Source organism: Aquarana catesbeiana, linkage group LG13, assembly GCF_042186555.1.
Source record: "Aquarana catesbeiana isolate 2022-GZ linkage group LG13, ASM4218655v1, whole genome shotgun sequence".
Taxonomy (NCBI): domain Eukaryota; kingdom Metazoa; phylum Chordata; class Amphibia; order Anura; family Ranidae; genus Aquarana; species Aquarana catesbeiana.
Window position 1 is genome coordinate 227,895,730 of NC_133336.1, and position 25,295 is coordinate 227,921,024.

General features: G+C 44.5%; 1 long non-coding RNA gene across 1 annotated transcript in view; it reads right to left on the reverse strand.

Annotated features, from left to right (window-relative positions):
• Nucleotides 1–20,064, reverse strand: part of LOC141116883 (uncharacterized) — a 35,340-nt gene extending 15,276 nt beyond the window's left edge. The window contains exon 1 of the long non-coding RNA XR_012237066.1: nucleotides 19,983–20,064. This is a non-coding gene — a long non-coding RNA (uncharacterized lncRNA). The remainder of the gene's footprint in view (nucleotides 1–19,982) is intronic.
• Between the last annotated feature and the right edge of the window lie 5,231 nt (nucleotides 20,065–25,295).

Genomic DNA, 25,295 nt, shown 5'->3' on the forward strand with positions numbered 1-25,295 from the left:
GGATCAACTTGGGTTTCACTTCATTTAATCATGGAGGCTCAGCATCACATGTGGGTGTTGCCTATGCAAATACATCCTGCCTTGGCTGCTGGCAATCACATGCTAAAAATTAAGCATGCTGGTGGTACTCAAATCAATTGATGGAACGCCTGCCCATAGATGGTTTGACCTGAGTACACTGAGTACACTGAGTACTTGAGTACAATCAGCCTGCCCATTAGTTAAATTGACTTGGGTACAACCAGCCTGCCCATAGATGGATCAATTTCAGTACAATCAGTCTGCCCATAGATGGATCAATTTCAGTACAATCAGTCTGCCCATAGATGGATCAATTTCAGTACAATCAGCCTGCCCATAGATAGATTTACTTGAGCACAATCAGCCTGCCCATAGTTTATTTTACTTGGGTACAACCAGCCTGCCCATTGTTTAATTTACTTGGGCACAGCCAGCCTGCCCATTGATGGATCGAATTGGGTACAACCAGCCTGCCCAAAGATGGATCGAATTTGGTACAACCAGCCTGCCCATAGATGGATCAGCTTGAGTTGGAGTTGCCACCCCCCTCCCACCACCGATCGGGCCTTCCAGGGCTCTCCTGTGCAATCGAGGAGCATCCGATCCGTGCCGCCAGGTTATCATAGAGCCGGCTGAGAACCAGATGGTCCCTGACCTTCTCTATGGCTATGGGGCCGATAGCGATGTCATGACGTCACTTCCAGTTTGGGCTGATTTAAACACTGCCGTTTTCTTTTTTGTTCAAATTTTTTTTTTTTTTTAGTTCACTTTTTTTTTTTATTTTCAAATGTTTTTTGTTTTTTGTTTTTATCTCATGCCTTTCAGGGTAGAGAGACCTGTGATCTTTTTTTTTTTTTAGTTCACATTTTTTTTTACTTTTTTTTTAGGGTAGAGAGACCTTGTACCTTATAGACTTCAGATGTCTCTATAAAGAGGACCTGTCATGCTTTATTTTTATCACAATGGATGTTTTACATTTCTTGTGATAGAAATAGACGTAAAATTTAGGGGACAGTGTATAAAAATGTAAAAAAATAAAAACAAATAATAAAAAAATGTAAGGCGCCCCATCCCTCCGCGCTGGAAGAAGCGAACGCATATGTAAACGGGGGGGGTTTGCACCACACATGTGAAGTATCGCCGCGATCGTTAGAGTGAGAACAATAATTCTAGCCCTAGACCTCCTCTGTAACTCTAAACTGGTAACCTGTAAAAAAAAAAAAAATAATGTAAAGAGTCGCTTTTGGAGATTTTTAAGTATGGCGGTTTGTCGCCGTTCCGCGGGCATACTCAATTTTAAAAGTTTGACATGTTAGGTATCTATTTACTCAGGGCAACGTCATCTTTTTTATTTTATCAAAAAAAAAAAAAAAAAAAAGGGTATTAAATTGTGTTTGGGCTCACCAAAATTAAAGTGTATTTTTTTTCCTCGAATTGTATTGTTGCTGCATGGTCCTCCCTTGCTATATTGTAAAGCGCTGAGCAAACTGTTGGCGCTATATAAATCCTGTATAATAAATATAATATAATAATAATAATATTTTTCTCGAAACATTTGCATTTGAGGTGGGACATAAAAAAAAAAGTTGCAACAAGCACCATTTTATTCTCCAGGGTCTCTGCTTAAACCAAAAATATATAATGTTTGGCGGTACTAGGTCATTTTCTATTTAAAAAAATAAATTAAAAAATGCATATTTTTTTGCATGTATGGGAGAAATGTCAGAATTGGCCTGGGGGGGGTAAAGTGATTAAAGACCATGGGGCCAAAAAATGTGCGATTCTGCCCTAAGCGCGGGTGCAACTGGTGTCAAGCGACACAATGCTCACGTGTGAAAATATTCGGTATTCAGTATGTACGGTATTCTTCATCTTGAGGATGGGTGCACTTTCAGAAACCTGAAATAAAACCCTAAGGTGTGAATGATGTAGTTTTTTTACCCACAGAGCTTTTTCTTGGTGGTATTTGATCACCTCTGCGTTTTTTTATTTTTGGCGCTATAAACAAAAAGACACCGACAAATATTTTTTTTCTTTCTGCTATAAAACATACCCAATAAAAGAAAAATGTAAAAATCTAAATGTATTCATCAATTTCAATCAATATGTATTCTGCTACATATTTTTGGTATAAAAAAAAAAAAAAAATCCCGATAAGCGTATATTGATTGGTTTGCAGACATATTTATGGAATGTTTATATATTTATTTATTTTACTAGTACGGCGATCAGCAATTTTTAGTGGGACTGCGACATTGCGGCGGACAAAATCGGACACTAAGTGACACTTTTTGGGGACCAGTGACACCAATACAGTGATCAGTGCTAAAAACAAATGCACTGTCACTGTATAATGACACTGGCAGGGAAGGGGCTAACATCAGAGGGTTAAATGTGTCCCTAGGGAGTGATTACTCACTGTGTGGGGAGGTGCTTTGACGGAGGGGGGGGGGACAGAGATCCGTGTTCCTGCTTAGCAGAAACACAAGTTCTTCATTTTCCTCTCTGACAGAACAGCGGTCTGCCGCTCTGCCTCTCCTAAGAAAGAGTGTCGGGTTCCGGCAGATCACCCGCTCTGCCTCTCCTGAGAACGAGGGGCGGGTCCCGGCAGACCACCCGCTCTGCCTCTCTTGAGAATGAGCGGTGGGTCCCGGCAGACCACTCTCATTGCCTCTCCTGAGAACGAGTGTCGGGTTCCGGCAGACCACCCGCTCTGCTTCTCCTGAGAACGAGCGGCGGGTCCCAGCAGACCACCCGCTTTGCCTCTCCTGAGAACGAGCGGCGGGTCCCGGCAGACCGCCCGATCTGCCTCTCCTGAGAATGAGCAGCGGGTCCCGGCAGACTGCCGCTCTGCCTCTCCTGAGAACGAGCGGTGGGTCCCGGCAGACCGCCGCCCTGCCTCTCCCTGAGAACGAGCGGCGAGTCCCGGCAGACCACACGCTCTGCCTCTCCTGAGAACGAGCGGTGGGTCCCGGCAGACCACCCGCTCTGCCTCTCTCTGAGAACGAGCGGCGGGTCCCGGCAGACTGCCGCTCTGCCTCTCCTGAGAACGAGTGGCGGGTCCCGGCAGACCACACGCTCTGCCTCTCCTGAGAATGAGCAGTGGGTCCCGGCAGACCACCCGCTCTGCCTCTCCCTGAGAACGAGTGCCGGGTCCCGGCAGACTGTCGCTCTGCCTCTCCTGAGAACGAGCGGTGGGTCCCGGCAGACCACACCCTCTGCCTCTCCTTAGAACGAGCGGTGGGTCCCGGCAGACCACACACTCTGCCTCTCCTGAGAACGAGCGGTGGGTCCCGGCAGACCACCCGCTCTGCCTCTCCCTGAGAACGAGCGGCGCGTCCCGGCAGACCACACGCTCTGCCTCTCCTGAGAACGAGCGGTGGGTCCCGGCAGACCACCCGCTCTGCCTCTCCCTGAGAACGAGCGGCGCGTCCCGGCAGACCACACGCTCTGCCTCTCCCTGAGAACGAGTGCCGGGTCCCGGCAGACTGTCGCTCTGCCTCTCCTGAGAACGAGCGGTGGGTCCCGGCAGGCCACACCCTCTGCCTCTCCTGAGAACGAGCGGTGGGTCCCGGCAGACCACACACTCTGCCTCTCCTGAGAACGAGCGGTGGGTCCCGGCAGGCCACACCCTCTGCCTCTCCTGAGAACGAGCGGTGGGTCCCGGCAGACCACACACTCTGCCTCTCCTGAGAACGAGCGGTGGGTCCCGGCAGACCACCCGCTCTGCCTCTCCCTGAGAACGAGCGGCGCGTCCCGGCAGACCACACGCTCTGCCTCTCCTGAGAACGAGCGGCGGGTCCCGGCAGACCACACGCTCTGCCTCTCCTGAGAATGAGCGGCGGGTCCCGGCAGACCACCGCTCTGCCTCTCCCTGAGAACGAGTGGTGGTTTCCGGCATACCACCGCTCTGCCCCTTCCCTGAGACCGAGCGACGGGTCCCTGAAGACCGACGCTCTGCCTCTCCCTGAGAACGAGCGGCGGGTCTCGGCGGACATCGCATCCGTCGGACCCGCTGATTGGCTCCCGCTGTGTCCAATCACTGAGGGAGTAGGTCGCCAGGCGGCGCACGTGCCCCAGACCCTGTGCACGAACTCAGGTGCAGGCATGTGATTTCTCCACAGGAGGGCTGCCCTGCTGCAGCATATGGGTGTGGGGCGGTCCAGAGGTGGTTAATGATCAGGGGCATGTTGCAAAAATGCCCTAATTGAAATGTAACAATAAATTAAGAAATACAATGCAATGAAAAGTGGGGACGTTTCCAGGGGTAACGCCTGCAATCCGTCACCTCCCAACATCTACTATAAAAAGGCTCCATAACCAGCAGAGCTTTCTCTTTCTAGGATATACAGTTTCCCACACCCTGTAATCATCTGCGGATTAATCTCCTCGCACCTTCTACCTGCCAAACAAACAAAAGAATTGCTTTCCTATCTGTTTTTCTGGAACATGAGAGACATTGGGGGGGGTTGGACAAGTTCCACCAGAATGACACTGCAGCCCCTCCCGAGGGCAAAGCCTCGCCGCCAACACCCCAGCATAGAACTCACTACACAGACCTGGCCGCCGTTCTGCTATGGATTAAGTCGTATCGCTCGGCCACACCAACGGACAGATCTAGGTTCAGGTCACACTAGTACGACTTGTCATGCGACTTGTGACACAAAGTCGCATGACAAATCAAAACCCATTTATTTCAATGGCACCTGACTCACTACCTCTGCTGGAGGTCTATTCCAAGCATCAACTACTGTTTCTGGAAAATAATACCTTCAAAGGGTAGGTTTTTTCCTCCTTCTGCTGCTGGAGGTCATGTCCCTGTATCCTTGATCTTAATATTATACTGAAAATTCCGCCCCCCTGAACCTTATTCTGCACCCTTCATTTATTTAAAATTTCAGTTTTGTCCCACCTTTCCTTTCTTTCCTCCAGACTGAACATATGAAGTTCCCGAAGTCTCTCTTGATATGTTTCATCCCTTTCACCATTTTTGTTGTCCATCTCCGAACTTCTTCCATCAATATCTTCTATCAATAGAACTGGACACAGTATTCCAAATGAGGTCTAACTGAAGATCTATATGGAGGAATCAGGACCTCCTTCCTCCTGCTGGAGACCCCTCTAGTGATATAAAGATCTAAATAGAGGAATCAGGACCCCCTTCCTCCTGCTGGAGATCCCTCTAGTGATAAAAAGATCTAAAAAGAGGAATCAGGACCTCCTTCCTCCTGCTGGAGACCCCTCTAGTGATATAAAGATCTATATAGAGGAATCAGGGGCTCCTTCCTCCTGCTGGAGACCCCTCTAGTGATATAAAGAACTATATAGACGAATCAGGACCTCCTTCCTCCTGCCGGAGACCCCTCTAGTGATATAAAGATCTATATAGAGGAATCAGGACCCCCTTCCTCCTGCTGGAGATCCCTCTAGTGATATAAAGATCTAAAAAGAGGAATCAGGACCTCCTTCCTCCTGCTGGTGACCCCTCTAGTGATATAAAGATCCATATAGAGGAATCAGGACCTCCTTCCTCCTGCTGGAGACCCCTCTAGTGATATAAAGATCTATATAGAGGAATCAGGACCTCCTTCCTCCTGCTGGTGATCCCTCTAGTGATATAAAGATCTAAAAAGAGGAATCAGGACCTCCTTCCTCCTGCTGGTGACCCCTCTAGTGATATAAAGATCTATATAGAGGAATCAGGACCTCCTTCCTCCTGCTGGAGACCCCTCTAGTGATATAAAGATCTATATAGAGGAATCAGGACCTCCTTCCTCCTGCTGGAGACCCCTCTAGTGATATAAAGATCTATATAGAGGAATCAGGACCTCCTTCCTCCTGCTGGTGACCCCTCTAGTGATATAAAGATCTAAATAGAGGAATCAGAACCTCCTTCCTCCTGCCGGACACCCCTCTAGTGATATAAAGATCTATATAGAGGAATGAGGACCTCCTTCCTCCTGCTGGTTATCCCTCTAATGATATAAAGATCTATATAGAGGAATCAGGACCTCCTTCCTCCTGCCGGAGACCCCTCTAGTGATATAAAGATCTATATAGAGGAATCAGAACCTCCTTCCTCCTGCTGGTGATCCCTCTAGTGATATAAAGATCTATATAGAGGAATCAGGGGCTCCTTCCTCCTGCTGGAGACCCCTCTAGTGATATAAAGAACTATATAGACGAATCAGGACCTCCTTCCTCCTGCCGGAGACCCCTCTAGTGATATAAAGATCTATATAGAGGAATCAGGACCCCCTTCCTCCTGCAGGAGATCCCTCTAGTGATATAAAGATCTAAAAAGTGGAATCAGGACCTCCTTCCTCCTGCTGGTGACCCCTCTAGTGATATAAAGATCCATATAGAGGAATCAGGACCTCCTTCCTCCTGCTGGAGACCCCTCTAGTGATATAAAGATCTATATAGAGGAATCAGGACCTCCTTCCTCCTGCTGGTGACCCCTCTAGTGATATAAAGCTCTATATAGAGGAATCAGGACCTCCTTCCTCCTGCTGGAGACCCCTCTAGTGATATAAAGATCTATATAGAGGAATCAGGACCTCCTTCCTCCTGCTGGTGATCCCTCTAGTGATATAAAGATCTAAAAAGAGGAATCAGGACCTCCTTCCTCCTGCTGGTGACCCCTCTAGTGATATAAAGATCTATATAGAGGAATCAGGACCTCCTTCCTCCTGCTGGTGACCCCTCTAGTGATATAAAGATCTAAATAGAGGAATCAGAACCTCCTTCCTCCTGCCGGACACCCCTCTAGTGATATAAAGATCTATATAGAGGAATGAGGACCTCCTTCCTCCTGCTGGTTATCCCTCTAATGATATAAAGATCTATATAGAGGAATCAGGACCTCCTTCCTCCTGCCGGAGACCCCTCTAGTGATATAAAGATCTATATAGAGGAATCAGAACCTCCTTCCTCCTGCTGGTGATCCCTCTAGTGATATAAAGATCTATATAGAGGAATCAGGACCTCCTTCCTCCTGCTGGTGACCCCTATAGTGTTATAAAGATACAAAGTCGCATGACAAATCAAAACCCATTTCAATGGCACCCATTCCAATCTATGCGACTCAAGTTGTAGCGTCTTCAAAAAAGGTTCCTCCACTACTTTGATGTGACTTTGATGCGACTTAGAGTCCCATAAACTCTAATGTTGCATGAAAGTCTCACTGCACAGTCAAACTGGAAGGCTCCATTCACACTTGTGCGATTTGCCATCCAACTTTGGACATTAAAGTTGCATGGCAAATCGCACACCTTTCTTTTCAATGGCACCTGTTCAAAACACTGCGACTTTTGTCTGGTTCACACCTATACAGTTTGCTTTTGATCAATTTCTGCAGGGCTTTTTGCACACGTGTTTGCATTCTCTCTGTTTTTTTTTTTTTTTTGTGGCCAATTTGTTGTTGGGCAGATTAAAAAATGCAAAACGCAAATCGTGGCAAAAAATGCACTACATGCTTTCTGCAGCTTCTCCAATGAAGTCTATTGAACCAAAAACGCACCATTTTGCATTTTCAAAAAAAGTCCCCAAACCCTTCCAAAAAATCTGCGGCTGAAAAAAGTGAACGTGTCCCATAGGAAACCATGTTAAATGGACTGTACTGCGTTTCTGCAGAAAGCACAAAAAAAACGCATAGGTTTCAACCATAGCTTCTCCAAGCCAATTCTTCACTTCTAATAAAAGTCAGGAAGATGCATTTAGATTTAATTTAGATCCACACCGGCAGCACAATAATCCAATCACCATGGAATCTGTCAAGGCAGATGCTGATTGCCTAAGAATACGATAGGAGGTGCGGAAGTTGTGGAACCACTTTGTTGCAGTTACATAATCCCATCTCTAGAAGGCCTTTAGAAGGTGTTAATCCTTTGATCCACCTGGTTGAAGGCGTGAATTGTTAAATTTCTGGGGTAGAGATGCTAAAACAGAATTTTTTATGGAAGGCCAAAAAGGTGTTGAAGGCTCCAACCCCGGTCCATTGATGGTTGATCTGGTCTCACACCTCTTGTGAACAGGAGAGAGAAAAAAACGGAAAACTGCCTCTAAGTGCAATAAGGACTTCATTTATTAAAACCCACCAAAGGGCCGCTCACATGTCAAAACAATGTACAGGCTCTGTGTAAGGGTCTGTGTAAAAAAACGCTAAAACGGTAGAAGTCGCCATTTCTAGTTCTGTGCTGTAGGTCTAAAAACAGTGGCTCACATGGGTGTGGGTGTGGGGGGGGGGGACAGCTGCATCTTCCCTTTCGTAACCAGCATGGAAAGCAGCATGAACAAAATGACGTCACCGAGTTGTGGGGCAATGCGTTTCTGTGTAAAAACTACTACAATGGGAAGGCTCTGTTCACATCTGGGCGTTTTTTGGGTAATTTTCTACTCTAAGCCTCAGCTCTAAAAATGCCCAACAAGACAAACCCCATTCATTTCAATGACCCCTATTCACATCTGAGAATTCTGTTGCCTGAACCAAGTAAATGAGCTTCTTTTTTGGCAGGTTACATGCGCTGTACTAAACAAAGAAGTACACAGGCAGTGGCAGCTGGTGCTCAATATTTTTTGGGGGGAGTGCAAACAAACCGAAAAATTCTGAAAAAAACCCCATCAATTGCAGTCTCACTGTGCCATCAATTGCAGCCTCACTGTGCCATCAATTGCAGCCTCACTGTGCCATCAATTGCAGCCTCACTGTGCCATCAATCACAGCCACTGTGCCATCAATCGTAGCCACTGTGCCATCAATTGCAGCCTCACTGTGCCATCAATCACAGCCACTGTGCCATCAATTGCCGCTGCTGTGCCATCAAACGCAACCATTTTATCGGGCACAGCCACTGTGCCCGATAAATGTAGCCACTGTGCCCATCAAACGCAGCCACTGTACCCATCAAACGCAGCCACTGTGCCATCAAATGCAGCCACTGTGCCCCATAAAATGCAGCCACTGTGCAGCCACTGTGCCCCATAAAATGCAGCCACTGTGCAGCCACTGTGCCCATCAATTGCCACCACTGTGCCATCAAACACAGCCACTGTGCCCATCAATTGCCACCACTGTGCCCATCAATTGACGCCACTGTGCCCACCAATTGACGCCACTGTGCCCCATCAAACACATCCACTGTGCCATCAAACGCTGCCACTGTGCCATCAAACGCCGCCACTGTGCCATGAAATGCAGCCACTGTGCCCCACAAAATGCAGCCACAGTCCCCATCAATTGCCGACACTGTGCCCATCAATTGCCGCCATTGTGCCCATCAATTGCCGCCACTGTGCCCATCAATTGCTGCCACTGTGCCCATCAATGTGCCCAGCAATTGTTTCTAACACAGCTGAGTGACCTGCGAGCGCCCAGCATGGGGCTCACAGGTCACCTTTTTTGACGCCTATTAGTGCCTATGGCTTTAATCAGGTGCTTCAAAAACTCTGCCCGCCGCTGTAATTCAGGCGAAAACGGGCCGGGCGCCTAAATAGGGGGAGCCAGCGGCGGCCATGGATAGCTTCATGCAATGCATGAATCTATCTATTGGTGCTAGAGGGGGTGGCAGGAGAGAGGAGGCGGCGCCCGTGCCCCCCCTTTGGATGCACCGCCACTGTACACAGGGGTCACTTATCCAGCGCTTAGATAAAAGTAATCCTAATCTAATTAAGCTACTATATTGTAAAACAAAATTAAAAAGGGAAGCAAAAAATTCTAATAATTAGTCCTCCAAGCTTCAGAAGCGCTAGAACATTTAAATTATACTGAAATATTAGTAATCTGTGCATCCAAATGGGATAATGTTCAGGAAATCAGTGTGACAGTTCATATAAAACGCATCAGATGTTTGGACGTTCGACCATCACCACACCAAGTGATTTCACTCCCTATAGGAATTGCACTCACCAGATTCCCAATAAATAAAAGCCTCTGTGTGTATGTTAAGACTCTGCGATCACTACCATAATGACATCCGTCCGAAACTCAACTCGATCAGCCAGAAGGGGGGGGAGGGTCGCAACTCTGGTCCTCTGTTTCTCCCAGACAAAGCCAGCTATAAACTTTCCATAAAACTCAGGCAGAAGGAAGGGAAAATAGTGTAAAACTGTAAACACTTTTATTCCAATATAAAACCCCTTCCCTTATACATTGCACTTACAAACAACTGTTTTAACCACTTAAGGACCGAACCCCTTTTTGAGATTTGTTGTTTACAAGTTAAAAACAGTTTTTTTTGCAAGAAAATTACTTAGAACCTCCAAACATTATACATTTTTTTTCTAACACCCTAGAGAATAAAATGTCGGTCGTTGCAATACTTTCTGTCACAACATATTTGCGCAGCGGTCTTACAAGCGCACTTTTTTTTTAAAAAATACACTTTTTTTAATTAAAAAATAAGACAACAGTGAAGTTAGCCCAATGCTTTTTTATACTGTGAAAGATAATGTTACGCCGAGTAAATTGATACCCCACATGTCACGCTTCAAAATTGCGTCCGCTCGTGGAACACCGACAAACTTTTACCCTTAAAAATCTCCATAGGCGATGTTTAAAAAATTCTACAGGTTACATGTCTTGAGTTACAGAGGAGGTCTAGGGCTAGAATTATTGCTCTCGCTCTACCGATCGCAGCGATACCTCACATGTGTGGTTTGAACACTCTTTTTTTATATGAGGGAGCTACTCACGTATGCGTTCGCTTCTGCACGCGAGCTCAGTGGGACAGGGCACATTTAAAAAGTACATTTTTTTTCTTATTTATTTTACCTTTTATTTTTTATTTTTACACTGTTCTTTTAAAGAAAAAAAATGTGTCACTTTTATTCCAATTACAAGGAATGTAAACATCCCTTGTAATAGAAAAAAAGCATGACAGGACCTTTTATATATGAGATCTGGGGTCAAAAAGACTTTAGATCCCATATTTACACTAAAATGCAATAAAAAATATAATAATATTGTCATTTAAAAAAAAAAAAAAATGTCCCTTTAAGAGCTATGGGCGGAAGTGACGTTTTGACATCGCTTCGGCCCTTTAATGGTATGGAGACAGATGGGGGCCATCTTCCCCTCACTCTCCATACCCAGCAAGGAAGAGGATCCGATCGCCTCCGCCGCCGCCGCCGCCGACTCTGGTAAGCGGCAGAGGGCACCGGAGCGTGGCGGGAGGGGGGCCCCTCTCCCGTCGCCGATAAAAGTGATCTTGCAGCGAATCCACCGCAGAGATCACCATTATCAGAAACTGGATCGCCGGCCAAAGAAGAGGATACCGGGGTTATGGCAGCTAGCTGCTGCCATAACAATGATATTCCTCTTCAAAGTTAGGATGTATATCGGCATGCGGCGGTCCTGTAAGTGGTTACAAAAAAGCATTCAACATAGGTATTGTAGTATATGTTCGGTTCGGTTCCATTAATCTCAACACCTCTCATGGAACTGTGATTGTCTGTGATGGTTCCCGGGAGGAGCCGATGGCAGATGCAGCAAGCCGTGTGGTACACCTAGACGCGTTTTGTCATACGATCTTTATCAATAGGCGTGACCCATACAGCAGGACTTATAAACTCTCAGTGATGTGTGTTAACCCCTTGTGTGATCAGTGCGCTGTCCTTCATGGTTCCCACCAGAGAACGATCAAACTCTCACATTACAAGCCTACTGATGAGTCAATCAAAAACAGAAGGACCAACTATAACTAGGACTATAACTAAAATAAAAACCCCATAGAGAGCAATAAAAATACAAAAAAACATATATAGAGCCGATTTTAGAACTCAGTGTGTCACTAGGCGGCTAAACATTCTGAATAACATTCCCATGTATCTGTCCAATGAAAGCAGCACAGCGATACAAAGTCTTTGTTGGTTTGATACATTTATCATTCTAAAAAACATCACTAATGTCTTAGCAGTACCAGAGAAAAAAATTATATTTTAAAAAAATGTATATATACATCATACTAGAAACATTACTATTTTTAAATGTGTTAACAGTATTTAGAAAAAAATGAAATAAATGTATATATTCATATAACGATTGGTCCAAATTAATTGGTCCAATGTAACCACCTAATTCCAAACCGAAAATCAACAAGAATATTCAGCATTACAAAAAATGAATGACTCATTCTTATTGCACTGATAATCAGGTAAAAACATGTGAAATAAATAATAAAATGAAAATAAAAATAAAAATGGCGATAAATAAGGAACAGGAGAAGTGCAGATGCGCTGCGACAATCTGAAAATACTGAAGCATAAAAAGATTTTTTAAAAATTTAATTATTTAGCCTAAAATAAAAAATAAAAATGGTGATAAATAAGGAACAGGAGAAATGCAGATGCGCTAACACAATCTGAAAACACTGAAGCATAAAAAGATTTTAAAAAATGAATTATTTAGCCTAAAAAAAAAATTACGTTTAAATTTCTATATATATAGGACCCACCTCTCGGACCCCATTTATCCAAGGGACAAAAACCGAAACGAATATGAGAGAACAACTCCAAATATTTCTTATGTGTCAATCTTATAGATGAGCAAACAACCATTATATTCGGTAGAAACCAAAAATATCAAATTGATGGTCACACAACACTCATTTTATATATAACCTAAATGGATCATAGTCAATATGAACCATACCATTAAACCATACTGGGTCTTATAACATAAACTCGATCAATAATCGCTAATAAAGCAGTTCAGGTCAAGTTCAACGTTCAAAACCAGCAGGTTGGAGAGTATTGGTGAGATATATCCATTTCGTCTCACATTTGGATATATCGCAGGGGCGGACTGACCATTCGGGCACTCGGGCACTGCCCCCCATGCCACTAAGGGGCCACCCCATTAGGGTTGCCAGCCTCAATAAAACCAGGGACAGTATGTAAAAAAATCTTTTTTTTTTAAAAATCCCAAGATTATAGCTGCCCCGCCTCTCCAGTACCTTTTCAGTGTGTTTATGTGTATTCTGTGTGTGTATACTGTGTGTGTATATTGTGTGTCTGTGTGTGTATACTGCATGTGTGTGTGTATACTTTGTGGCCCCATAACCTATTGCCTGGGGGCCCCATAATCTCCAATTGCCTGGGGGCCCCATAATCTCCTATTGCCCGGGGGCCCCATGAGTTGTTAGTCCGCCCCTGATATATCGCGTACCATATTGGAACCTCTCCATGTAGGTCTTAGTTTCCCTATACCCCAAAGCAACAGACCTGGTGGATCTCCGTTATGTTTAAGTCTAAAGTGGAGAGATAGACTATGGTCTTTGAAACCAATTAGGATGTTATAAATGTGTTCGAAAACCCGTTTAGCCAGAGTTCTTTTTGTGCGGCCTATGTACATCAGTCTGCACGGACACTGTAAGGCATAAATCACATGTGTAGAGTTACATGATATAAACTCATTAATGTCAAACACCCTACCATTTGCCGTAGAAGTGAAAGACCTTAGTCCTCTAATGTGGGTGTTAGTCTGTTGACATACCTTATATCTCCTGCAAGCATAGAAACCATTCCTATCCCAAAACATCTTGGGTTTTTGTGGGGGGTCCAACACTTTTTTTACGACTTTATTTCCAAAAGTGGGTGTTTTTCTGTAGATGAACATTGGTTCCTTTGGTAACACCTTCTTAAGGGTTTTATCCATACTAAGAATCTCCCAGTGTTTTTTTTTAATTATCTCCTCTACCTCCCTATATTGGGAATGGAAGTTGCTAATAAACCCCCACTTGTGTCTATCATCTTTGATTCTCTCTTTGTCTTCCAAACACAAGGCTTGTGAGAAATGTCCTACTTGTTGGATAGTGGAATCCAAACTTTCTGCTTGATATACCTTCTCCATAAGCCTGTTTTTTAAAATTTCTGTTTGGGCCTGGTAATCAGAGTCAAGTGTACAGTTCCTCCTGACCCGCATGAACTGGCCTTTTGGTATGTTTCGTAACCAGGTTGGTTGGTGGCCACTATGTATAGATAAATAGCTATTACGATCTGAAGATTTAAAATATACTTTGGTGACTAGTTGTTCAGATTGTCTTGAAATAGCAACGTCCAAATAATTCACTTGATCCTTACTGTACTGGTAATCTATTTTTATGTTATTAGAATTACAGTTTAAGAAACTCATAAAATCTTTTAAAGACTGTTCTGTACCTGCCCAAACTAGGAACAGGTCATCTATATACCTCTTAAAAAAACAACAGTTCGGTCCTCCTTTGGGCATAAATAATCTTGTCCTCCCATTCACTCATAAAGAGGTTGGCCAGGCTGGGCGCAAATTTCGCGCCCATCGCAACCCCCCTCATTTGAGTGGAAAAATGACCCCCATACCAAAAGTAGTTGTGTGTCAAATAATACTCAAGAGCCAACCTTGAGAACTTCTTTTGGATATATGGGATGTCCTCTCTCTGGCTAAATGCCCAATTGAGGGCCAACAATGCATCGTCATGCTGTATAATAGTATACAGCGACGAAACATCTGCCGTTACCATATAAATCTCTACTGCCTCCGGCAATTTGATCTTACTAAGACAAAAGAAAATCCTTAGTGTCTTTGAGATAAGATTTGGTACTGGTAGCAGTAGATTGCAAAAAACAGTCTAGGTACTATCCTAATCTGGCCGAGACAGAACCTATGTTATTCATAATGGGTCGGGTTGGAGGATTGGACATATTTTTATGGACCTTTGGAGGAGTGTATATTGTTGGTATACAACTAAAACTCTGTACTAGATATCTCCTTTCCTTTTTTGATAATACCCTATTATCAAAACTATAGTCAATAAGATTCATTAAATCTTGTCTATACTCTCTGGTAGGGTCACCCTTCAGACGTATATATGTATTCTCATCTGATAACATCTCTGTTAGTTGAGAATGATAAAATTATCTTTTCAAAATCACCACAACTCCCCCTTTATCCGCCGGTCGGACCACAATGTCCTTCAGTTTTCCAAGGCACTAATCCCCTATTGTTTATATCTTGGATTCATGTTCTGCTTAGGAACAATTTTTTTCCAAGTCCTTCAAGATTAGTTGTTTGAATACCTCTATATGATGGTTGGATGTAGAGGGAGGGTTGAATAGTGATCTGTTCTTCAGGTCACTATCCACTCCCACTGTGGCATTTTGAAAAGGCCTTCTTATACTGGGTTGGTTACTCAAAAAATACTTTTTCATATTCATTTTACGTACATACAGTCAGGTCCATAAATATTGGGACATTGACACAATTCTAATCTTTTTGGCTCTATATACCACCACAAGGGATTTGAAATGAAATGAACAAGATGTGCTTTAACTGCAGACTTTCAGCTTTGATTTGAGGGTATTTACATCCAAATCAGGTGAATGGTGTAGGAATTACGACAGTTTGTATATGTATAATAGGGAAGAATAGGATGTGGCACAGATTACTGTATACGTATCCGCAGTACCACTCTGCGTCGATACTTAAATTCTGCAGTTTGTATATGTGCCTCCCACTTTTTAAGGAACCAAAAGTAATGGGACAATTGGCTGCTCAGCTGTTCCATGGCCAGGTGTGTGTTATTCCTTCATTATCCCATTTACAAGGAGCAGATAAAAGGTCCAGAGTTCATTTCAAGTGGGCTATTTGCATTTGGAACCTGTTACTGTCAACTCTCAATATGAGATCCAAAGAGCTGTCACTATTAGTGAAGAAAGCCATATTTAGGCTGAAAAAACAAAACAAACCCATCAGATAGCAAAAACATTAGGTGTGGCCAAATCAACTGTTTGGAATACCCTTAAAGAGAAAGAATGCACCGGGGAGCTCAGCAATACCAAAAGACCCAGAAGACCACAGAAAACAATTGTAGTGGATGACTGAAGAATTCTTTTCCTGGTGAAGAAAACACCCTTCACAACAGTTGGCCAGATGAAGAACACTCTCCAGGAGGTAGGTGTATGTGTGTCAAAGTCAACAATCAAGAGAAGACTTCACCAGAGTGAATACAGAGGGTTCACCGCAAGATGTAAACCATTGGTGAGCCTCAAAAACAGGAAGGCCAGATTAGAGTTTGCCAAACAACATCTAAAAAAGCCTTCACAGTTCTGGAACAACATCCTTTGGACAGAGGAGACCAAGATCAACTTGTACAGAGTGATGGGAAGAGAAGAGTATGGAGAAGGAAAGGAACTGCTCATGATCCAAAGCATACCACCTCATCAGTGAAGCATGGTGGTGGTAGTGTCATGGCGTGGGCTTGTATGGCTGCCAATGGAACTGGTTCTCTTGTATTTATTGATGATGTGACTGCTGACAAAAGCAGCAGGATGAATTCTGAAGTGTTTTGGGCAATATTATCTGCTCATATTCAGCAAAATGCTTCAGAACTCATTGGACGGCGCTTCACAGTGCAGATGGACAATGACCTGAAGCATACTGCGAAAGCAACCAAAGAGTTTTTTAAGGGAAATAAGTGGAATGTTATGCAATGGCCAAGTCAATCACCTGACCTGAATCCGATTGAGCATGCATTTCACTTGCTGAAGACAAAACTGAAGGGAAAATGCCCCAAGAATAAGCAGGAACTGAAGACAGTTGCAGTAGAGGCCTGGCAGAGCATCACCAGGGATGAAACCCAGCATCTGGTGATGTCTATGTGTTCCAGACTTCAGGCTGTAATTGACTGCAAAGGATTTGCAACCAAGTATTAAAAAGTGAAAGTTTGATGGATGATTGTTAATCTGTCCCATTACTTTTGGTCCCTAAAAAGTGTGAGGCACATATACAAACTGTTGTAATTCCTTCACCGTTCACCTGCTTTGCATGTAAATACCCTCAAATTAAAGCTGAAAGTCTGAAGTTAAAGCACATCTTGTTCGTTTCATTTCAAATCCATTGTGGTGGTGTATAGAGCAAAAAGGATTAGAATTCTGTCGATGTCCCAATATTTATGGACCTGACTGTATTTATGGATATCAATGTAAACACTGAATTTATTGATGGATTTTTTTGTAGAACATTTCAAAACCTGTGTTAAGACAGGTGCTTTACTGCTTTTTATTGGTCACCTCAACTCAAAACGCCTGCACAAAAACCCTGCAAAAACGCAAAAAAAAACGCCCAAAAAACACCTGTAAAAATAGCAATGCCTAGATGTGAACGGAGCCTAAAAGTCAGCATCATCATCGTCCACAATGTAGGTCTCAAATCAGTGGCTCATATGGGTAATCAGCCCCATCTTCCCTTCCAAAAACACTGTGGAATGTAGTGGAGTGGAGTGATGCCCCCAGGCAGTGGACAATGGGTTTCTGAACATGCACACTCCTTTGTCAAGCCATTATTCACACCTTTCGTTAACCAGGTTTCCTCTTTGTCTAAAGTGGACCTCACTGACCTCAAAGGAATGTGAGAAGTCTCATAGGAAGATAAAGTAAACTATACTGTGTTCCTCAGCGGAAAAAAGTATAGTTTACTTTATCTTCCTATGTTCTTTGTAAAGCTTCCCATAGGTGTCTCACTGGTTGATGGAAACAAAACAAAAAGACTCCCCCCCCCCATCCACACAAAGGAAATTTAGATGGTGGAATCCTCTACATTGCGAAATTGTGTTCTGACAGTGGGACTCCTCCGCTGTCGGAATACACTGATCAGCAGCTGCTGCCGCTGATCGACAAATGTTTTCCAACACTCCCGACTTATGTTGACTCCTGACTTCTACGGCCACAGATGGATCAAAATTTGGCCTGTCCCTGCTGAACCAGCTGAAATTCAATCCATCTATGGCTAACTTTAGTCTAGTTGTGAGGTCAAACAAGGCACTCCACCTCCCTCCACAGCCATCCGACCACGCAGACAGCAAGAAGACAGCTGCTTTGATAGATGGCAGTTTTCTCAAAAAACCCAATTTAGGCTGGAGAAGAGGAGAAGGAAGTGTTCAGTAGCCCTGTCCTAGGATGATGCTGCCTTTCCATCATAAATTCGGTTTGATGAGTGAGCGCTGAGTAAGGCTGAGTAGCCGAAACGTGTTAGCCTTACCATGCCGAATACCCACCATGTAGGTAATAAAGGATTCCTATTTCAAGGATGACACCTGGTTGCTGTCTTCGATTTGCTACATGTTTTTTTGTTGGAGTGTGGGGACACTTTAGCTAGTTCATGGATTTTTTCTTCTCTGGATGGTTACCGGGTTGTGCAGCCATTTTTTTGTTCATACTTTATTCATATTTATTCATTTTCGTTTGCTCCCGTGGATATAGCTGCCAATTTGTGCATATTGACAGTTATACGGAGTTTGGATATCAGATTTAAAACACTGCTGGATATGTCCACATGTCTACCCAGCCTCATAGCGCCTTTTGAAAGCTAAACCCACTTGGGTTTAGCTTTCTAAAGGTGCTATGAGGCTGAGTAGCCTGTAGGCAGGTGCAGTCTGCTGTCTCCACTGCAGGTGGCGCTCAACCTCAGCGGCAATGTAGGGAGAAAAGAAGTCATGAGGAACAGGGTTGCTCCATGGTTTCCTGAGTCACGGGGCAGCAATCTGATTGGATGCTGGCCACCCATGTGACTCTGGTGGCCATCTTTGATGTTCCAGAGTCTATTTAAGACTGGGTTTGGCATGCTCTATGCGAGTGGGTAGAGTAGGGAAAGGTACCCTATCTAGGGAAAGGTTTCTGAGGAGGAGGGAAAGTGTAGGGTCGTATCTATCTGGATACCTTCCTGATAGGGCATGAGACAGCCAAGCCTCATTTTGCCCCTTCTCAACAGACAAGGTCGGTTTGGTTGTAACCTGCTTCTTGACGTTATTGGAAACTGAGTGCACCCGGCTGGGTAGTTGTCCCTATGGGCTATTGTGAACTGTTGCTGCCTTACTTCAACGTAAGTTTTCCATTGCAACTGGCTGAGTGAGGTATTGCCACCGCACCACGCTGCACCCCACCTACAAGCCGAAGCGCGTTAGCCTTCTGTATTGCTATACCCACCATGTAGGTAATAAAGGATTCATATTTAGTGGATGGAACCTGGTTGCCGGCTCCATTTTGCTGAGTAAGCGTTGTTGTCACCCTAGGACAGGAAGTGTGTTACTGGTAGGATCAACAGGTGGAAATAAAGAAAAGGAATTTTCAAAAGGATTATGTAGCCACCACAAGGTGGACTTATACCCTTTATGGGCATGAAGAAATATATTTAAAGTTTTATGTGCCAGGAGTTGAGCTTTAAATGCTGTGCCAGTCATACAACGCTGGAGAAGATTTGCTTCCTCTAACGCAGCAAGCGTCCCGCACAAAGTCATATTCCCGCATGAACCGTCTTTCCATCGTCACCCAACAAAGAACATCTAACGTGAAGCTATTTCTAAAGGGACGTTCCCAGAAGAATAATGACTCAACACAAGGACAGTCTACTCTTCATGACTAAGGTATGCCCACTTAAAGGAGCCTTTGAGTTCAAACCTCCTACCGACCTAAAATACAGCTAAAAATATCTTTTGTTGTCCGTTACAAAGTTCATTTTATTATTTTGAGGCTTTAAAACTAAATTTTAATGCCTCAAATTTAAATAAACAGCACCATCTATGCTGTTGGTACTCAGAGCTAAACTTTATTCAAAGGAAGTCGGTTAGACTGGAAAAAAGGTGTAAGGTGTCTCCGGCTATGGACACGCACAGCCTATCAATGCAGGTCACAAAGGATACCTTCTCCCCTTTGTTCAACCACAATAAAGGGTCAGTCCTCATTATAGAACAAGACACGTCCCAGAGAACTAAACTTAATAGCATGCTTAGAAGTGAATCTGATATCAATCAAATATTCACTGCAGGTGAATCTTCCAGGTTCATGTGTTTAAGTGACAGTGATTGAGTCAGCAACGTTCAATTAAGAATATAGAAGCCTAGAGTGCAAATTTCCACCAGGTTTCCATTTCCAAAAAGTTGCCCGACTCTGAAATGCGTCAGCTGGTGGCAGCGAGCATGCGAAATGCACCTTACCTTTCCACCCGAGCCCAGAGCGCGCCTCTTCCTCTCCCGTCTTCTCACATTCACTTTTCAGTCTGTGTTTGGAATGGTGACTGAGTGAGCAAGAGGTGTGTCCCAGCCTCTACTATTCCTTTAACTCTTTCACAGCCTCCTCAGAGGATTAGTCAGCACACAGAGCCAGGCTTTATGACTATCAACAGTACTGAGATGTTTTTATGCAATTCCGGCAAATGCTAAATACAATCGACGAACAGCTCTAAATAACAATGAAAGGTCAGAAAAGCTGCTTTGGTTAGAAACATAGAAGAGTGACGGCAGAAAAAGATTGAGTCTGGCCCATTTTTTTTTTTATTTTGCTGACTTTTTTGTCTAAGTATTGATCTATGTTTGTCCTAAGCTTACTGTAACTGACTCACTACCTCTGCTGGAGGTCTATTCCAAACATCAATTACTCTTTCTGGAAAATAATAACTTTAAAGGGTAGGTTTGACCTCCTGCTGCTGCTGGAGGTCACGTCCCCATGTTCTTGATCAAATCTTTATATTGAAAATTCCACCTTCCTGGACCTCATTCACGACCTTCATGTATTTAAAGATTTCAGGCATGTCCATCCTTTCCCTTCTTTCCTCCAGACTGTACATTTGAAATTCCTAAAGCCTCTCTTGATATGTTTCCTCCCTCTATTTTTGTTCTCCATTTCCGAACTTCTTCCAACAATAGAACAGGACAAAAGTTTTCCAAATGAGGTCTAACTGAAGATCTAAATAGAGGAATCAGGACCTCCTTCTCCCTGCTGGTGACCCCTCTAGTGATATAAAGATCTATATAGAGGAATCAGGACCTCCTTCCTCCTGCTGGTGATCCCTCTAGTAATATAAAGATCTATATAGAGGAATCAGGACCTCCTTCCCCCCGCTGGTGATGCCTCTAGTAATATAAAGATCTATATAGAGGAATCAGGACCTCCTTCTCCCTGCTGGTGATTCCTCTAATAATATAAAGATCTATATAGGGGAATCAGTACCTCCTTCCTCCCGCTGGTGGCCCCTTTAGTGATATAAAGATCTATATAAAGGAATCGGGACCTCCTTCCTCATGCTGGTGATCCCTCTAGTGATATAAAGATCTATATAGAGGAATCAGGACCTCCTTCCTCATGCTGGTGACCCCTCTAGTGATATAATAATCTATATTGAGGAATCAGGACCTTCTTCCTCCTGCTGGTGATTCCTCTAGTGATATAAAGATCTATATAAAGGAATCAGGACCTCCTTCCTCCTGCTGGAGACCCTCTAGTGATATAAAGATCTATATAGAGCAATCAGGATCTTCTTCCTCCTGCTGGTGACCCCTCTACCGATATAAAGATCTATGTAGAAAATCAGGATGTCCTTCCTCCTTCTGATGACCCCTCTAGTGATATAAAGATCTATATAGAGGAATTGGGACCTCCTTCCTCCTGCTGGAGACCCTCTAGTGATATAAAGATCTATATAGAGCAATCAGGATCTTCTTCCTCCTGCTGGTGACCCCTCTACCGATATAAAGATCTATGTAGAAAATCAGGATGTCCTTCCTCCTTCTGGTGACCCCTCTAGTGATATAAAGATCTATATAGAGGAATCAGGGGCTCCTTCCTCCTGCTGGGGATCCCTCTAGTAATATAAAGATCTATGTAGAGAAATCAGGACCTCCTTCCTCCTGCTGGTGATCCCTTTAGTGATATAAAGATCTATATAGAATAATTCCTCCTCCTATTGATTCCTCTTTCTCAACCTTTTTGATATGGAGGAACAATTGGCGTAGTAGTAGGTTAGTAGTATGGTCACTGGGAAGAATGTCCCCCTTACAAATAGCTAATAAGATCGATGGTGTCAATGGGAACTTAATGTGGAACAATGTGGAACAATTCTGAATAGTGGTGGAAGGTCTGAAATAACAGCTAAGATTGCTTTGGAGAAAAACTATAAAAACGTAATCTGCACGGATTCGATTTTTCTATCCCTAGGACTGTAAAGAGAATGAAGTATCGGTATAGGAAGGAGATTTTTACAGTAAGAACTGTTAACCTTTACTGCATGATGTGATAATGGAAAAAAAGGAACGTCTTAAAATGAAGACTAGGTGATTGAAAGTTATAGTTACTAAGAATAGACTTTTTTTATTCTACCAACAGATGTAATGACCTAAACAATTCCATATGGTGCCGATCTGTAAGGTCAGTGAGTTTCCGGAGTTAGCAGGGTCATACAGATGGAGGGTAATTCATTCCCATCTCCCACACTTTTGTCATTTCTCACATCTGTGAGCAAAATAAAGGTTCTTCAGAAACAATTTTAGGAGAGAGAAGAGCTACAGACTGCTGTGAGGAGCAGCTTAAAGGGGAGCCGAGGCAACAAAAATAACTATACCACACAAAACTGAAGTAGACCTGTCAGTACTTTTTCCCGACATGTCGCAGTCTACAGCACGGGTCTCCAAATTCAGTAATCAAAGGGACAGTTTACTGTCCTTCAGACATTAGGGGGACCAGACTGTGGTCAGTGGGAGGAGAAAATGTCCTGGCATCAGTAACAATGCCCCATCATGGGTATCAGTGGGAGGAATTGTGCCAGATCGTTGTCGTCATTGTGAGGAATAGTGCCCCATCATTGGTGTCAAAGGGATAAATTGTGCCCCATCATTGGTGGTGTCATTGTGAGGAATAGTGCCCCATCTTTGGTATCAGTGGGAGGAATAGTGCCCATCATTGGTGTCACTGGATGGTGGAATAATGCCCCATTGCTAGTATCATTCGGAGGAATAGTGCCCCTTCGTCTTTGTCATTGGGAAAAACAGTGCACCATCATTGGAAGGAATAATGCCCCATCATTAATGGCAGTGGGAGGAATTGTGATCATTGTTATCAGTTGGAGGATTAGTGCCCCAATACTGGTGTCAGTGGGAGGAATCGTGCCCCATCATTGTTATCATTTGGAGAAATAGTGCCCCATCATTGGTATTAGTGGGAGGAATAGTGCCCCATCATTGGTGTCAGTGGGAGGAAAAGTGCCCCATCATTGGTGTCAGTGGAAGAAATTGTGGCACTTCATTGTGGTCATTTGGAGAAATAGTGCCCAATCATTGGTGTCATTGGGAGGAGTAGTGCCCCATCATTGGTGTCAGTGGCAGGAATAGTGCCCGTATAATTGGTGTCATTGGGAAGAGTAGGGCCCCATCATTGTTATCAGTGGGAGGAATAGTGCCCTATCATTAATCTCAGTGGGAGGAAAAGTGCCCCATCATTGGTGTCATTGGGAGGAGGAGTGTTCCATCACTGGTGTCATTGGGAAGAGTAGTGCCCGATCATTGGTGTCATTGGGAAGAGTAGTGCCCGATCATTGGTGTCAGTGGGAAGAATAGTGCCCCACCCATCATTGGAGCACAGGTGTGTCAGGAGGAGGCTGTCTCTGGAGCTGCTGCAGATCCGTGTGAGAGGGGAGTGGTGAGGAAATCTCTCCCAGCTCTCCTGGCCCCTTTCTGGGGAAGCCATGGAGGCCAGCAGGGCCTCTCCTGCTGGAGGCTCCCAGCCATCTCCTGGACCATCAGGTGACATGCCTTCCTCTGTACAAACCATGGCTTGTGATCTCTCTGTCCCTGGTAAGGATGAAGGCTCAGAGGCAATTCAGGAGCGAGTGGTGGCCGGGATTAAAGCCCTGAATAGGGAAAGAGACAAGCTCTATAAACTGAGAGCGGAGCTGAAGCGCTTGAGAAGGCAGCGTGAGGGCTTACACAGCCAGAAACGTGGGTCCATGGATCCGGAGATCCAACTGGCCAAGGTCCGGGTGGAACATCAGGAGACCATTGTGTCCATCATGGAAGGAAGAGATGGGCCATTTAAGGAAAAATTCTGCAATGACCGAAGGTTTGCCAGGATGACAAAAATGGAGGTGGAGGAGGAGACCCCCAGTTCAGACCCCCTGCCCCCTCAGGGAGAGGTAAGCAGCCCCATGCCTTCCCAGGACTCAGGAGGCATGCTCAGGGCCATCCAGGCAATGGAGTCTCCTATACGGGAAGATCAGTTGGTGTTCCATGAGGAGGACATTACTGATAATGTGCCTGACAAGGTAAAGCCTGTCAAGCCCCATGTGGTGCATAAAACTGTTTTTGTGAACACTGTGACTGATACAGACAATGTGCCCAGTGACAATCAGGCTGCTAATCCCATGTGTAGCAATGCTGTGCCTGCTGATGCTGCAGTGCAGCAAAGTTTGCATTTAAAAAATGACATTCCTGCAGATGAACTGCAACATTCAGCAGAGCCAATTAACCCCCCTTTAGCTGAGTCTAAAGCTGTTTGCCCCACAGCTGCTGAGGACTCTACAGCACAGCTTCAGGAGACAGCTGGTATTACATCAGAAACTGTGACTATTCCTGATGGGAATGTGAATGTTTGTGTGACTGATAAGAATCTTCCCAGCACAAGTGTGATGGACAGTCCTACCAACTCTGTTCCAGCAGATAATAATAATAATAATAATTGTAATGTACAGACTAATGTAACATCAGTGTGGGGCCTTGGCCCTGATAAGCCTACATTTGCTCAGGTGGTACGCTCTGCTCCTGGTAGCTCCGCCCCCAAGAGGGTTTTCCCCCTGCGACCTACCACCTTGAGCACCCTGGGATCTGGTCTTGGGTCTCTGGCTTCTGCTGGGGGTCCAAGAAGAAATGTAGTGATTCTTAAATGGGAAGGTGGTGCAATCCCTCCAGCACGGCGTGTGGTGGTGGACATGATTTTGGAGATGGGTTTTGGGGCAAACGATCTGTATGCCCTAATACATGTTGCTGGGAGCCGGGAATATACTATTAGTTTCACCAGGCCAGAGGGTCTTGACCTGTTCTGGGAGCGATATGAGGCTCGGTGCAGGTCAAGACCCGAATGGGAAGGTCTGACCCCAGTTGCAGTTTCACAAAGGTCTACAGTGAAAAAAATCACAATTATTCTCACTAATGAGAGTGTTCCTGCTCGAGATCTAGAGGTCTGGTTAAAGAATTATGGTGAGGTATTGACTAAGCCCGATAAAATACTTGATGAGCGTAACATCTGGACTGGGGGTTGGTCGGTTACAGTCAGGTTGGCCAGGGATGGGAATGTTGTCCGTCACCTGCCCTCCTCAGCTTTTATAGGGAGGGATAGGATGACTATTTTCTACCCTGGTCAGCCGAAGCTGTGTCACCGCTGTGGAGAAAAGGGGCATTTGAGCTCTTCCTGTTCAGCCTTGATATGTTCAGTGTGTCGGGGTCAGGGTCATATGGCCAAGGACTGCACCGAGATGATCAGGTGCA